This window comes from Podarcis cretensis (genome assembly GCF_951804945.1).
Source record: "Podarcis cretensis genome assembly, chromosome: 6".
NCBI lineage: Eukaryota > Metazoa > Chordata > Lepidosauria > Squamata > Lacertidae > Podarcis > Podarcis cretensis.
In genome coordinates this window covers 79,606,122-79,622,872 of record NC_137175.1, presented here as the reverse complement: position 1 = coordinate 79,622,872, position 16,751 = coordinate 79,606,122, and the positions used below count along the sequence as shown (strand labels likewise).

At 42.4% G+C, this 16,751-nt stretch overlaps 1 long non-coding RNA gene across 4 annotated transcripts in view; it reads left to right on the top strand.

Moving 5' to 3' along the window:
* Positions 1 to 16,751, top strand: part of LOC307218966 — a 176,842-nt gene that overhangs the window by 58,353 nt on the left and 101,738 nt on the right. For 3 of the 4 annotated variants that reach the window (XR_013840201.1, XR_013840202.1, XR_013840203.1), the window contains exon 4: positions 10,835 to 11,242. The exons of the other annotated variant lie outside the window; for it this stretch is intronic. This is a non-coding gene — a long non-coding RNA (uncharacterized lncRNA). Of the gene's footprint in view, positions 1 to 10,834; positions 11,243 to 16,751 lie in introns of those variants that run through there. 4 annotated transcript variants of the gene reach the window in all.

Here is a 16,751-nt window from a genome sequence, read left to right as displayed (position 1 = left end):
GTGGGCAATTAAAAGGCCTACGAACACAGCCTGACTCCTATCTAATCTAACAGGGAGAAGGTGGGTTTGGTAGAAACAGTGTAGAATAGATTTAAAATACTTAAAGGAACTGTCAGATGGCTGGGAAGATGGTGTGTGTTTTTGCTGCTGTTCTGCAGAATGGCAAAACACAGAGAAACCTGCATGTGTTCTGTTTCCGAACAGAAAAGAGCAAGCACAGGCAAATGGCAACTCCCTGCCCCTCTCTTTCATGTTTCCACAAGACCCACCCCCATGCCACTGTGATTGGAGGATTCTGCCTGGAAAGAAGACCTGTCAAAATTTTGGACACCTATGCTAGAATATGTTTAAGCTAAAGATTGGACCACTGACTTTATCACTCACCTCCCACACATACCCCATCACTATATAACTTCAAGGTGACAATAAAGAGAATTGAACTCACATGCTTTTGAACCCCTGTAAAACATCTTACCTGTGCCCCTGTGGCATGATCAGAAAGATGCATAGGTGGGACAGAAGTCATATGGTGATATCTGTTCCATTGTGTCCCGGCACTGATAGATTCTCCCCTCACACACAAAATCTCCCCCCAAATAAGGAGACTTGTGAGAGGCTATAGTGTGCCTCTCTAGAGGAGAAAGGGACATTGTTCAGAATGGATGCTGAAGAAGACCAGGAGGCAAGGAGGTTGTGAAGAGGTGAAATAATTCTTCCTCAAACATGTTTTTCAGGATTGCCACAGGTGAAGGAAGACCAGGGCTGAGTCTTATGGGAACAGAAGTTTAGGGTTGCATACCCCTATGAATCATCAGATTGCCCCTATGAATCATCAGATGAAAAGATACATTGTAGGCCAGCAATGTGGAACCTTTGGTCCTTCAGTCTTTGCTGAGCTAGAACTCCCATCAACCCTAGCAAGCATGACCAATGGCCAGGGATCGTGATGCCTGAAGTTCAGCTTCATCTGGAAAGCCAAGGGTTCCCCACCTCTGCTATTGTGCTTCTCTCATAACACTTATTTGGGTGGGATAACTGGAACTATTGATTGTTTCCAGCCTCTGATTGCACTCAGTACTTTTTGGAAGGCCTCCCTTTAAATCAAAACTCAATACGAGTTTCTCTATATGAAATAAACAGTTCCATTCTGCTTCAGCGAAAATGAAATTCTTGTCCCCCGCCCCCATTGTTTCCCAGATCCTCAGAGGCCCATAAACATATTGGCACACTGTTCTGCCATTTCTAAAGCAAAAGCAATAGGACAGGAAGTTGAAATTTGCTTCTCCTTTGTTTTAGCTGTAAGAGAATACAGAGCCACACCTGGGAACTGTGCATAATTTCAAGGGAAAAAACAAAGCCTTACCATTCTCCTGTTGAAAGAATGTGTGTAATACCCAGTAGATTGGGCCATACCAAATAGAGAATAGATTCTGAGCTGTAATAGCGTTTCTAGAAATGATCAATAATAAGAAACTTTTAAAAAACACAGCTCCACTTATAGCAATTGTCTCCCAAAAACGCTTACATTTCTAAAATGGGAGAAAGCCTTGAGGCCCATAAATCTTTCTTCTTCTTCTTCTATGTTTCTTTGGCTAAAATGCATAAGTGTAATAACCGCCTTGCTGCGACAGATGAAGGCCCATCTCATATGACATTAGACTGTATCCAGTAATGGCTAGCCAGATGCTTCTGAAAAACCAGGAGGAGAATGTATCAGTGAGAGTCATCCTCTCTTGTGGGGATGGGAAAACTGTGGCCCTCTAGATATTGCATTACTAGAACTCCAAACATCCCTGAACCACTGGACACTGCCCCACCACCCTCAGTCTGCCTCACTGGGACTGCCTGTAAGTTTCCTCCTCCTTAGGGAGACAGATGGGGGCAGGTCTAGAATTACTTGATTCAGTCTCCATCTATCATTGGCCCAGGCTCTGCTTGCCATTGACTCAGGTATCACTGGTTATTGGTCTCCTTGCCTTCAGTCCTACCAATGGGCACCAGCCACCAACGAGTCCAAGAACATATGGAAAACCATCACTGCCCGATTGCCCATTGCCTACATCTGAAACACAAAGGTATGCTATCTCCAAACACAAAAGTTTAGAAGTATCTGTGGACCAATCCTTCACAAAGCCATCTAAACAAATTGACATCAGTTATAAACTTTGTGTTGTATATGTTAAAAAAAAACACTCCACTTTCTTTTAACCAACAGATGGTGTTTACTGGAAGACATTTTCCTACCCAAAGGCAAATTCAGTGTCTTCAAACAACCTGTGTCTGAGGAAAGGCACTTAAGTTTATTACTGTGGGTCAATTGTGTCTGAAAAAACCACTGGAACTTTTTTTAATAATAAAAAACCCCCACAGTAATTTCTATTGAGAGAAAAAGTGTCCCAGCCACAGAAATCAGTTCAAAATTTTTGGGATATGTTTTATCCCAGCCTCTTTTTGGTGAAATGTGCTTCCCTATGGAATATTTGTTACATATTTTTCGTGGGGAGTTAACCCAAGTAGCTACATTGATCAGGACAAAAATACTTCAAAACCAGATTCAGTTGGGATTTGAGGTATGTGCCTATGGGTATTTTTTTTGCCCGAGCCTTTTTCTTGTATATAGAAGGGGGCAACTATGGGAAAAGTAAGTAGCTAGATTTTGGGGACATTGTTTACTAGTGACAATATCACGGAACAGAGTTTATCAGTGTGGTGTCCATGCCTGCTCATGTTACCACAGAGACCTTCTTTGGTGCTCATAGGCTTCGTCTCCTCTTGTTGAGATTAAACTTGAGAGAAGCAATCAACAGAAGTGGTTGTTACCTGTGCCTGGCTGTGGCATCTGCATGTGTGTGTCACTCATGACAGTTCCTCCAGTTTTCAAATGTGCCCATGGGGCCACAAGGTTATAGACCCCCTGTCCTAGAAGGATTATGTTGTAAGTTTCTTTGCAGTAAAATTCTGCAATGAAATGTCTGCCTGGGGTAGGATTTCATCTCAAGTCATTGTTAACTCTGTCTGCAACTTTGAATTCTCTTCAGTGTGGATAAAAATCCCTTCACATACAAAAAGCCAGTATGTTGGGGGGAAAGGCTAAAACAGAGTTCTTCTGCCTAACATCTTCTTGTATTTGTAAAAGGGATTTCTTTTTTTCCAAGAGTATGCAGCTCAGACAAAGGTTTCCCCCTCAGCAGGAAGAGCTAAGCCTCTGACTTAACTGTGCCTTAAAATTAGAAAATTAAATTTGAAATCACAGGTGACCTTATCCTCCTCCATCCCCTTTTACATTCACATTGTTCTCCTTAAGGGGATTGTGGGCTTGAGACTTCCCCCCCTCTTCAGTTCCAGGCGTTGCACCACATGCTCGAGAGGCAGAATAAAATGCAAACTCAGAGGCAGCTCGGACCTTAAGGCCAAGGTCAATAACAATTCACTAGCAAGTTACATTAAATTCCTAATACACATTCGCTGTTGTCATTTCAGCACATTTTTGATGAGGATGTGGAACTGCCTGCTATGAATGTCATTTCTGCTTGTTATCTAATGGCTTGCCTGTCTCTATTTATAGCCCATCAGATCTCAGGGCTTAACGCAGTCTGAAATGAAACCATCTTAATTTAAAAGAAGCATTGTTCTTGCCTTACCTAATAGCTTCAGGCGTTGAGGAGGGAATGCCTACATGATTAAAACGGATTAGAAACACTCTTGCTTAACACATAACTCGCCAGCGGTATCCTTTTGCCAAGGTAGGATGATGTCACAAGCCCAACGGGGATGTAAGGCTGCTTGATCACCTAATCAAAGTGGCCTTGAAGTACATATGCCTTGTCTCCTCCTCCACTCCTGTATGCAAATTCTATGCCCCTTTCCATTTCTCAGAGCTAACCATGACCGGTTGTGTACCTGCGCTAGCATTTTAGCTGGCCAGGGTTAATCACAAATGATGAAGAAGAAGAAGAAGAAGAAGAAGAAGAAGAAGAAGAAGAAGAAGAAGGCTTGTCAAGTGTTGTTTTAGCTAAAGTACTGTGCAGAGAGCTGAACCATAAAGAAGGCTGGTCACAGAAGAATTGATGCTTTTGAATTATGGTGCTGGAGGAGACTCTTGAGAGTCCCATGGACTGCAAGAAGATCAAACCTATCCATTCTTAAGGTAATCAGCCCTGAGTGATCACTGGAAGGACAGATCCTGAAGCTGAGGCTCCAATACTTTGGCCATCTCATGAGAAGAGAAGACTGCCTGATGTTGGGAAAGATTGAGGGCACAAGGAGAAGGGGACGACGGAGGACGAGATGGTTGGACAGTGTTCTTGAAGCTACCAGCATGAGTTTGACCAAACTGCAGGAGGCAGTGGAAGACAGGAGTGCCTGGCGTGCTCTGGTCCATGGGGTCACAGTCGGACACGACTAAATGACTAAACAACAACAACACTGTGCAGCTATGTCACAAAGCATGGTTAGCACCAAAAAGGAGAGGAGGAACAAAAGGACAAAGGAAAGAAAAAGAGGACTTTGAAAAAGGACTGGATGAATTCATGGATTACTAGCCACAATGGCTATGGGCTACCACCACTGCTGGAGGCCCTTTACTTCTGAATGCCAGTTGTTGTTCTACTCAAGTCCTTCTTGTGTGCTTCTCATAGTCATCCTGTAGGACATTGTGAAAACAGCATGCTGGACTTGATGGACTTGTCTGCCTTCATATGGACAAATCCTGGCTTCAAAGCCTATTTGACTTTGTAGTGTGGGGCAGAGAGACCTGTTTCCTTTACCTAGCCAATTTGGAATGCAGAGCAAGAGATATTGCCTACTGGGCTGCTGACTGGCAACAAGCTACAAAGACCACGACTTGCTTTGAGTTGGAAAGGGGGAAGCTGCCTGCCAGGGTGGTGGAGAAGCAGCTTGTCTGGTCTTCACTGCTTTCCTGATGGTGGGAGATGTCTGGTGAGACACAATTCAGTTAGAAATTCAGAAAACTGAGCCAGGAGTTTGAGCAGAAACTTTGACTGTGAAATGGCCAGACTTTACCACGAAGTGCCGGATGTGTCATAGCTGCTTCTCTTTTTCACCTGGCAAACGAGGCGTGCTTAGAAACACGGTCTCCAGCTTGGGAAAGAACGCGGAATAAGGTAAAAGCTAGCTTCTTTGTTTGTTTGCCTATCAAACAACCACAGTCACTCTGAATTTCCATTCCTGTGCTCCTGTCTGCATAGAAGTATTAAGAGCAAGATATTTTGCAATCTCCTGCACCACAGGAAGCCCTATAAACACAAATATTTTCATTGAAGAATAGTTCCTGTGCATCTTGCCTCAGAATCCTGGTTCTACAAGGGCTAGGGACTTTTAGAAATGAATGCAGGAATTTCGGGTCAGGCAATGCTGCAAATGGGTATTGGATGGGATGGCTTAAATTTGGGCAAAACCTGTCCAACCCCATAGGTGATGCATGTATCACATGAGTTCACCATCTGCTAGCCACTCCCCCAGACTTCCAGCTTACAGTGGGGAGTATTTCTGTTGTTCCAACGAGATACACTGGAGTCCCATATTTTGCAAATTTTTGTAAACGCCAACAATCACTCCCATCTGTCAAGCTGGCAGTGCAAGTTGCTTGGATTTACTCTTTGAGAGCAACACAAAACAAGGAGAAGAAACTTTGGGCTTTTTTTTTTTTTAAGGAATGAAATAGCTGAAAAAATAATTCCATAAAAACCTGTGACAACAGGGGAGAAATCAACCTCAGACGAACAAATTCAGCAGATCCTGGCAACTATCACACACTCCCTCCATTGCTTAACCAGGGAATAAATACAGAGAGCAGATAATACCCTTTCTTAGTATTCCTCAACATCCCAATTAGGTGTGATGCAGAATCCCAGACAAGGGAGCCTTCACAGGCTTTCAAGATCCCAGGTTTTGTTTCTGCAGGAGTTCCCTAAAATGCAAGACTCCTGTAGAAATCAGCATCTGTTAAGCACAGATGGAAGCACTGTGGTATCCCCCAAGTCCTGATTATTGTTTCAACAACAGCAACAGCCTGCTGAAGAATTATTTCCATTGACTTGTGTGGGTATGATTCCTGTGAGTAAAATATGCAGCTCGAATGTAATATATGCGGATTGGATCTCAGTCTGACTCTCAAAATGCAGTTTTTAAAGTAGAAGAATCTAAGTACTACCAAAGAGGCAGTAGAGTAGGCATCTTTGGCACAGTAATTACATATGCTCTTTGGTAAAATAACTTCCTGCTTTTCCCATATTGCTGAAACAACCAAGGGTAGATATATATTCTGAAAATGAGTGTTGTTGTTAGAATTCAATATAGACCTGATTGGGGCATCTGTTTTTTACGGGTCTGTTTATTCATTGGTTCATTATAGTATTTTTAGGCTGTCATCCCAAGGCAGATGAGAAAGCCTCTCCTCTTCCAAGAGGGGAGGTGTTGTGGGCGGGACACGATTTCTGCGTCACGCAGGGGCCGTTATGGCCCCTGCCCCACTCACCTGGCTGGCGCACCATGCCCACAGGTAAGCGCCCAACCGGGCGGCTTGGGGGGGCATGGATTGCAGTTTAAGTTACTGCTGTGCCAGCCCTTCTGCCTCATTTTCCGCCTTCCCATCGCGAGTCACCCACCATCCACTCCCTTAGAGTTTAGTTTTTTCTCTTGGCCTTGCTATGGACCTTAGGCTGGTAGCCCAGGTTGTCCTGGGGGCCTGGTAGGAATTTTTCCGTCTGGCATTAGGCCTTGTGGTTTTTTTGCCTACCTCGTAGCAATCGTCACAACTTTCTTGGTATTGGTGGGTAGGTTAGGCATTGGAATGTGTTCATGGTGTGTGGAAGGGCTAGGTGTGGCCATCGCCTACCCCTTCAATTTTTGGGTATTCCGTTAAAGGAATCCGGCGGTCGTGGATCCTGTCCGATGCCTGTGTGGCAGAGGGCCATGGCACGACCCTTGGTGACATCAGGGGAGAGCTTATAGTTGTATTAGCATCAACAGGCTCCACCTTCTGGTGAATAAACCCCCTTCGGGCTTACCCCCTCTCCGAGTGGGTGGAGTCAATCTGTCGTGGTCCAATGCCTAAGCCAATACCTTTTCACTTGCTGTAATCAATAAAGTTGTGGCCTTTTCTTGCCCATTAACCTTATATTCCGTGTTCGTGTGTCTTCATTCCACAAAGCGGGTCCTCGAACCACAATACTTTTTTTAAAAAAAATAATATCATAAAGGAGACAGAATAAAATCAACTGTTTCAAAACACAACAAACTGACACCTCATCATTATACCTCAGCTACAAGATTTAAAATAATGTCAAAAGCAGCGTCATAAAACCATCAAGAAAAAGGAAATAAGAATAAATGAGGTTTTAAAGCTCCCCTCTTAAAAAAACCAAACCCTCAAATTGAAGGGCCAATCATGTTTTTCTGGCTAAAGAATTCCACAGATGCAGAGCCACCACATTTTCTCTGAATGTGGCTGGTGCCATAAGACCACACCAGGATCCCCTGTTTCTTCCCAACTGTATGCAAACACTTTCCCACATGCATCTGTGACACTACATTTGGCATTTGCTACCCATTCCAAAACTCTCTCTTCAAAACCCTGCCTTTTCAAAGGAATGCAACTAGACAGGCTCATCAGAAGGGGCCCGGAATGTCAGGCTTCTGACAAATAAACAAAAATGGATATATATATATATATATATATATATATATATATATATTAAGGCGGGGATTCTCAAACAGGCCTTTTCATGTGATAAATCTACTTGATCCATGATACATCAAAGCAGCCCTCAGCCTCACTTTTCTCTCTGTCTACAATGCAAGGTTTATGCTAGATGCCATCTGTTGTTCTGGCATACGTATGAGTAACTGGGGAAGGATAATAAACTTTTGCGAAAGTATCAATATTCTGTAGCAGCATGGAATATCTTTTAATCAGAAACAGAGATTATCATGATAGGTCTCATCTGGTCACTCCACCAGAGCCTCTCTTTGCACACAGGGGAAGTTCCTAACTCACCAAGTCTTTGAGACCCACTGAGTACCCTCATCTGGTTTAGTCAGCCAGTTGAAACCATCCCCAAGTTGTGGCTTCTGTCTCATTCTGACAGCTTCTGGACCAAAGGTGGACAAGCTACCCCAGCAGGAGCAGGGTTGTGTTCCCCACCTCTCCTCTAACACCCCCTACACCCCAATAACAACATAACAAAATTAATAAAACCGTGGAATTATATACATTGTATTTCTTGAAATGGGTTTGTTGTGTTGCACATTTAATCTACTTTAACTGTGCAAACTTTAATCTGTGCTTGAATCCCTCCCATTAAATATCATACCCTCCAACACTTCTCCAAGGAAAATAGGGCCATCCTAAGGAAACATGGGACATTTTAGGATCAATTCAGAAACCTGGACGACTTCTGTGAATTTACGACTGTCCCTGAAAAATAGGGACACTTGGAGGGTCTGAAATAATGACAATCTAGAGGTGCATCTCCGCTCACTAATTTATAGGGTTAACTTCACCCTAGCAGCTGGAGTTTATGAAGAAGCTCTTCGAGTGGTGCTTATTATATGCAAAATACAAATTGAACGAAAGCTGCCTTTCTCAGGGTAATTATCAGCTAATTCTCACCATCTAGACACAAGGAGCTGCCTCAATTGCACGTTGTTTTCCCATTCCATGGGTGTGTGTGTGTTAGAAACCATTTTCCACATCTACAATTCTTACTGCGGCAGCAGGAAGTTATGGACTCTGTAAAAATGTAATAAGAAATGAATACTTTTTAAAAGCACCTGTTAAAACTAGTACAATGAAATCTTGGCTCTTGTGGTATTTTAAGCCAATACAGACTCTCCATCCGAACAGCTTTCCCTATTGTGTCCTAATAATTGTTTCCAAACAACACTGGAAAATGAAGGTCTGTATAATAAACTGTTAAGGGTGTATGAACTGTGAGCTTTCTCTTTGTAAAGTCAAAGTTCTCCTGTGATAACCCAATTTCTCTCAGAAGAACTCAGTTCTGCAATCTGTGTGGTAAAAGGTAAAGGTCAAGGATGGTTAAGTCCAGTCAAAGGCAACTATGAGGTGCAGTGCTCATCTCGCTTTCAGGCCGAGGGAGCCGGTGTTTGTCCACAGACAGCTTGGTACAATGGGACACCGTGATGGAAACCAAAGCACACAAAACCGCCATTTACCTTCCCACTGCAGTGATACCTATTTATCTACTTGCACTGGTATACTTTTGTACGGCAGCTTAGTAGATAAATACATGTGTTCAGTGGACTAAGAAATATGTTTACTAATGGCTGCTTGACTGAGACTGCAGTCCTCTACACACCTGGAAGATAGTCCCATTGAACTCAGTGGGGTGTACTTCGAATAGACAAGTGATTGGTTTGTTAGTGCACTACTGCTAATCACAGGGAAGATTAAGAAGCAATGCAAGGCATAATGGACTATGCAGAACTGGCAAAATTAACAGCAAAATGAAGAGAATCCAACAATGGGTGTTTTATGGCAGAGTCCTTTTTTGGACTCTTTAAAGAAATATTGTAGTATGATGAACTTGTGAGCAGGTTTTGAGCTATGAGCAACAAACAGAGGTAATTAGATTATAATAATGTGGTTACGATTTAATAGATAGAAGATAGGGTGCAGCAGAAGAGGAGGAACAACAACTCTGTGGAAAATAGGGTGGGAAGCTGACAAAAATAAGAGAAAAGATGAAATTGTGTTTTGATGGTACATGTTTAAAATGTTGAGACTTAATAAAATATACTTGAAAGAAAAGAAGTACTGAAACAGGGGCACCAGCTCCTCGGGACTGACCCCTTTTGGGACCCCTGAATATTTTTGGGGGGTGGGAGCTGCCCCTCATGTCCAAAAAGTGTGGAGGTGAAGCATGGAGCCTAGCATGGCACAGCTCTAGTGGCTGGATCCTTCCTCTCCTCCTCCTCCTTCTGCCGGTGGTGGCACCAGGAGGAGAAGGAGGAGTTGTCGCCCATTGAAGCCATGTGGCTACCACTTTCAGCTCTGTCCCTGCTTTCTCCCACTGTCCTGATGTCACATGTGACATCACACACACAATGTTGTCCCCTATCGCCCTGGCAAGCTGGTGCCTCTGCACTGAAACATCTGACACCCAGAAAGATACTGGCAATACAGTCTTATGTATATTTACTAGGTCCCATCAGGCTTACATCAGGCTTAGAAAGTGTTCACACAATTGCACCTTTACTACTGTTAACTCTTTCCCAATAGTATCTTTGCAGGCATAAGGAACTAGAAGCCAACATTCACGGTGGTTGCTTTTGCTATTTTGTCATTTTTTTAAAAAAGTGTCTTCTTTTTATATCATTTACATTTTCTTCTGCTGTTTTACAAGTTTTATGTAGTCTGCCTTGGATTTTGGAAAGGTGGGATGAAATGTTTTGAACGAACTAACGAATGAATAATTCAGCTCGCCCTACTCAGATTCAATATGAATTAAACACTAGCTCTTAAAAGGTTCTGCACATGCTCAGACCTTGCTTTTTAACATTAGTAAAAAGCCAGCCTTTGTCAGTCCAAGTCCCAGGCACTAATTTCGGCTCAAACAGGGCTAGGCATTCATACCTAAGGGGGATTTTTAAGGCTCCAGGGACAGATGGGCAAGCATCAAAACATTTCTGAGACTTGAGAAAAATGACACTGCATAGCCTCTGAATTTGTCTTACCAAGTTCTAAGAAGTTCCTCAATCAGAGCAGACAGCTGCATCTGTAAAAGGTTTTTGTCAGCTCCGCTAGAAATGTACCCCCACCCCACTGAAACTGTATTATGCATTTTCCTTCCAGGTCTGTAACTATCATCTCTGGGAATGCCGACATCAGGAAGTGATCTACAGTTTTGTTTTCCAGATATGCCACCAATGAAGGAACAGCTAATTTATCAATTGTAGTTCGTTCCTGGTAGCTTTGAATTCATCGCAACGCTGCCGGAGCATTTTATTTTCAAAGGCTTACTATCTGGTTGGAGGGAAGGTATCACCTTGCATAGACAAGGGTGAATGGGAGTCAGAAGGACTGCTTGGGTCATGTTCTCTTCCAATGCCAGATCCCAAAGTGGATGGCATGGCAAGTTAAGAAAGAAGGGAAAGTCGGGGTGATGCTGTGTTTAGTAAATGAGCAATTAAATGCTGAAGCAAGCAGCATATAAAGATCAGGACAAATATCATGAATGGAGAAGGGGTGCTCCTCTCGGCCTGCCACCCACAAATATAACGCCCCATCAACAGCAGATAAAGAAATATTTTAGCACGTACAGGGATAGATAGATGATAGATAGATAGATAGATAGATAGATAGATAGATAGACAGATAGATGATAGATAGATAGATAGATAGATAGATAGATAGATAAATGATATAGATGATAGATAGATAGATGATAGATGATTGATAGATAGATAGATGATAGATGATAGATAGATAGATAGATAGATAAATGATATAGATGATAGATAGATAGATGATAGATGATTGATAGATAGATAGATGATAGATAGATAGATGATAGATAGATAGATAGATGATAGATAGATAGATAGAAGATAGATAGATAGATGATAGATAGATAGATAGATAGATAAATGATAGATGATAGATAGATAGATAGATGATAGATAGATAGATAGATAGATAGATAGATAGATAGATAGATAGATGATAGATAGATAGATAGATAGATAATAGATAGATAGATAGATGATAGATGATAGATGATAGATAGATGATAGATAGATAGATAGATAGATAGATGATAGATAGATAGATAGATAGATAGATAGATAGATAGATAGATATAGTTTCTGCTAGCACACGTTTCTGGAATCTTTGACTGTATCTTGGTTTACAAAAGCAACCGATCAAAGTTATAACACTGAAGCAAATCCAAGACAGACTCAATTTAGCTACAGGAAAGAGAAAGCCTGCTTATGCAAGGCTTTGACTGAGATTGCACTCCAGTGAGATGTCTTGGATGAGAATCAGCCAGTTGCATATCTTTGCCTCATTCCCACCAGACAAGCAATACAGTAGAAGTTCATGCAGTCAGACATGTTGTCTTTCAAAGGCTTTATCCAAAGGGGTAGCACATAAACTATCCATGTGTATTGCTGCACACCACCCTGATCTCTGAACGGTGCGAGATTCCAGGGGTTCCACTTACCTAGGGTTCGTGTTTCCTTTTGGAAATGCACATCAGAGACTGTGATGTCCTTGGGACATATGGTTTATATATATATATATATATATAACCTGAGCTTACAATGGAGTGGTTCACAAAGGGTCCTGTTTTCCCCATAGCTACAGCCTTGGATTCAAACAGAAATCAAACATTGTGCGCGCGCTCTCTCTCTCTCTCTCTCTCTCCAGCTTGCTGCGTCACCTCAACACAGGAAGCCAGCTTATATTTTAACACCTGCTGGATCCAGGACTTAGGAGAATCTCACATGCAGCCTACTTCCTCCTTTCTCAAACTCCTAACAGTATTTCATGTCAAGCAGTTTCAAAAGCACGCACTAACAGAGCTGACTATGGATCTTATGCCTAAAAATAATTACAGAAATCATTCTCTCTGTCATCTGATGGGCCCTGAATTAACGGAGCTGTCAGAAAACATTCAGTCACGCCTGCCACATGCCCACTTCATGCACAAAATATGGGGCAATTTGATTTGGCTTCCCCTGGGCCGCAGTCTGAGGTGGCAGTCTCCCCGAGGGGCGTGATGCTGTCACCAGGATCGCTGTGCTATTTTGAAAACAGGGAGCCCTCTCTCTTCTCCCACCCCTGTTAGCAGAAAGGGGATTTGACTACATGATAGATACAGCATTAAGGAATTTCTCGTGCACAGTGACTTTTATTGTGAGATGTGCAGGGTGGAATTCGCTGTAACCTAAGCTTGCCACAATCTTGCATAGCACGGCTTGCTGTTTATGAAGACCCTCAGCATTTAGCCTGTATTGGTTGCTGCTGCTTGAACAGTTTGTGCCCCAGTAGTCTAAAGACAGCCCGACAGCCATGTCTTACAGGTGTTGGGCATTGCTCCTTGTTCTTTCAGTCCTAGGCAGGCAGCAAAAACAGGTGGTCTGCCAATACACCATCTGCAGGTGTGTGTTCAGTTAACTGGGTCACAAAAAGTCCTGTGCTGCTCTCATTTCAGTGGTGCCCAATTTGTTCACTAAAATACACATACACCACAAAAGAGCATGTCTTGAAGAAACGAAGACTCCAAGATGCATGTGTCCACTATTTTATGCTACTTGGAGTTGAGGGTGGGAAAGAAATTCAGTTCAGTTTACATTTAAAGGGGAACTTGCCTAATTTGAACTTTCCAAAATAGTGCAAGACCTGAAAAACAGCAATCCTTCAAAATTCGCCTGTTGTGAATTTTGTTATGTAGTTCTTCAGCCGAGTGATCTCCATGATAGTGCATGTACTAGGACAAAGCATGCATAAAAATGTATATATTGGTGAAAAGAGCATACAAAAATTATGTGGGGGAAAACTGGCGGAAATATTGTGTACATTAGGAGAAATTCACATGTAAAAGCTGGTGAATTTTCATGAGCATTTAAAAAACAAAACTAAATTCACTAATGTGAAGAACAAAACTTATGATTGGAGTCAGCACATTGGAGTCATCCCAAGGGATGCTTGGGGAATCTGATCAGTGGTTGTTAGAGTGTCAGACTAGGACCATGGAGACCAGGGTTCAAATGTGCACTTGGCCATGAAGCTCACTGGGCCCAGTCACTGCCTCCCAGTCCAACCTACCTCACAGGGTTGTTGTGGGGATTAAATGAGGAGGGGGAGAATTATAAATGCAATAAAATAAAATAAATAAAATAAATTCTTGCGTGGGACAATAGTTGTTTTTCTGCACTTCGGTAAACCATTTGGGATTTCCATGAAAGCAGAGCGGTTTACAGTGGTACTTCTGGTTATGTACTTAATTCGTTCCGGAGGTCTGTTCTTAACCTGAAACTGTTCTTAACCTGAAGCACCACTTTAGCTAATGGGGCGTCCTGCTGCTGCCGTGCCACCGGAGCACGATTTCTGTTCTCAGCCTGAAGCAAAGTTCTTAACCTGAGGTACTATTTCTGGGTTAGCAGAGTCTGTAACCTGAAGCGTATATAACCTGAAGTGTATGTAACCCGAGGTACCACTGTATAAATTCTGAAGTAAAGAAAAAGGTTCGGTGATATCCAATTGAGTTACACTCAGAGTGGATTCATTGAACTCAACAAATTTAAGTAAGTCATCAAAAGCTTGTCCAAATGTGCTGTTCACAGAGTCCTATTTAGTCTAATCCAACCCATTCCTTTGTTGAAATTTTGACCATAGTTACAATCAAACCTTTGCACCTGCCAATGATCTTCCCATGTTGGGAAAGTTCTTTCCATGTATCCCCCCACCCCTGTGCTATTGAAATCTGAAGTGCCAGCCCAGTTTGTACCTGCTTATTTTTATACTTCAGAAGGAAAAGATTATCTATGAAGTGGATGGCCACTTGCCGGATGTTTTGAAAATTTAGAATACCCATCATTTTACTCTGGCTTTCCCTCCATTTTGTTAATAGATATAAATAGCCAGACACCTCTTTCTGTCTGTTTTATTGTCAGAGTGTGAACCATATCATTTCCAAAGCAGGTTGTGATTTATACTGAAATTAAGTCCTTTCAGATTTAAGCTTTCATTGTTTAGCAAATTTGTTTGAGGTGCTAATTTTTTTGCTACTTGATGTGAGCAACTGACATTTGGACAGTTCAGTACCACTGCAGATACAGCCTGACATTTGTCAGCATTTGTGTTCGTGGCGATAAATTTGTTATAGCAATTCATGACCAACATTTTGCCTCGGAGGCTAACTATAAATCCCTCATGCTTTGCTAAACATTGTTCTCCGTTCAGCAAGCCCTCTAACAGGGAGGCCATTTTTTCCCCTTGTTTCAATTTTATTGAGTCCTAATGTTGCTCACAGTCACAGACACAGTCCCATAGATGGCTTGATACCCTTTCCTACGTTTGTAAACCGATGACTTCATATTTTATCCTCTGTGTATACCATGGACCTACTTCTGGTAGAAATGTTTTTTAGCATTTGGAAAATGTCTAGCACATCCCACCACCCTACCAATATCACATAAAGGTAAAGGTAAAGGACCCCTGGGTGGTTAAGTCCAGTCAAAGGCGACTGTAGGGTTGTGGCGCTCATCTCGCTTTCAGGCCGAGGGAGCCAGCATTTGTCCACAGACAGTTTTCCGGGTCATGTGGCCAGCATGGCTAAACTGCTACTAGCGCACGGAGGACCGTGACGAGTGCCAGAGCACATGGAAACACTGTTTACCTTCCTGCCATAGCTGTACCCCCCCCTCTCTCTATATATATATATTATTGCTCAATTTCCACATAACAAATTATCAAACCATATAATCACCTACATAATTTCCCTCCTTTTTATTTTCCCTCCACCCTCCCTCCTCCCTCACCAAGGACTTCCCTCAGCTCCTCTCCCTGATTTCTCTGCACATATTTTCTCTGCATATTATAAAATTGTATATATCCTTACATATCTGTCCATCATGTTATCAACAATAAATTTGTGTATGTTTATTCAAAACCTGCCAAGGAGTCCAGTTCATTTTGTTGTGTTTTTAAATAATTTGTGTAAAGTTCCCATTCCTCCTTGAAGTCACAGTTGTCCTTGTCTCTCAGTTTGTATGTCAATTTAGCCAGTTCTGCAGTTAAGTCCACTTCAAAGGCAAGTATGGGGTGTGGAGCTCATCTTGCTTTTCAGGCCGAGGGAGCCGGTGTTTGTCCACAGACAGCTTTCCAGGTCATGTGGCCAGCATGACCAAGCCGCTTCTGGTGCAACAGAACACCATGACAGAAACCAGAGTGCACGGAAACATCATTTACCTTCCTGCTGGAGTGGTACCTATTAATCTACTTGCACTGGCATGCTTTTGAACTGCTAGGTTGGCAGGAGCTGGGACCGAGCAATGGGAGCTCACCCCATTGCAGGGATTCAAACCGCCGACCTTCCAATCAGCAAACCCAAGAGGCTCAGTGGTTTAGACCACAGCACCACCTGCGTCCCTTTACCTTTGCCAGTATTACATAGCATTATAGAACTGAAAAGATACTGCAGAAATCTATTTGCTTGATGCAGGAACATCTTGATTAGTTTTCTACTACAGGTCTGGGAAGAGGAGGGTTGGGGAGGCCTCTCAATCTTCAGGGTCAAGGAAGTTGATGTGTCTTAGGCTGCTAAGACATCTTCCTTTGCATTTCGAAAAACCTGCCCATTTTACAGGCTATCTCGTGCTGGCTCTAGCTCCATGAATTCAGGACAATATAAGGATGGTGGAGAATTTCATTTGTCTGCATTTTGAAGTGAACCAGCCTAATTGGCACCTCCCGTACTAATACATGTACTTGAAACCAATTATTCCTGGACATTGCACTTCTCTGAATTTTGTAAATTTTGAGCTGATATATTCATCAGCTCAAAAACACCCTCCCCCCCCAAAAAAAAAACCCAACCCCAACAACTACAAAATGTGTATTTTGGGATAAAATAGGTTTAGAAAGGCATGCATTGTGCTAAAAGACTTACATTTTGTGTTAAAATTCACTTTCAAATGCATTATTAAGTATGAATTTTCACACTGCTTAATGCAGTGAATGGATTTATGAAAGAAATACAAGA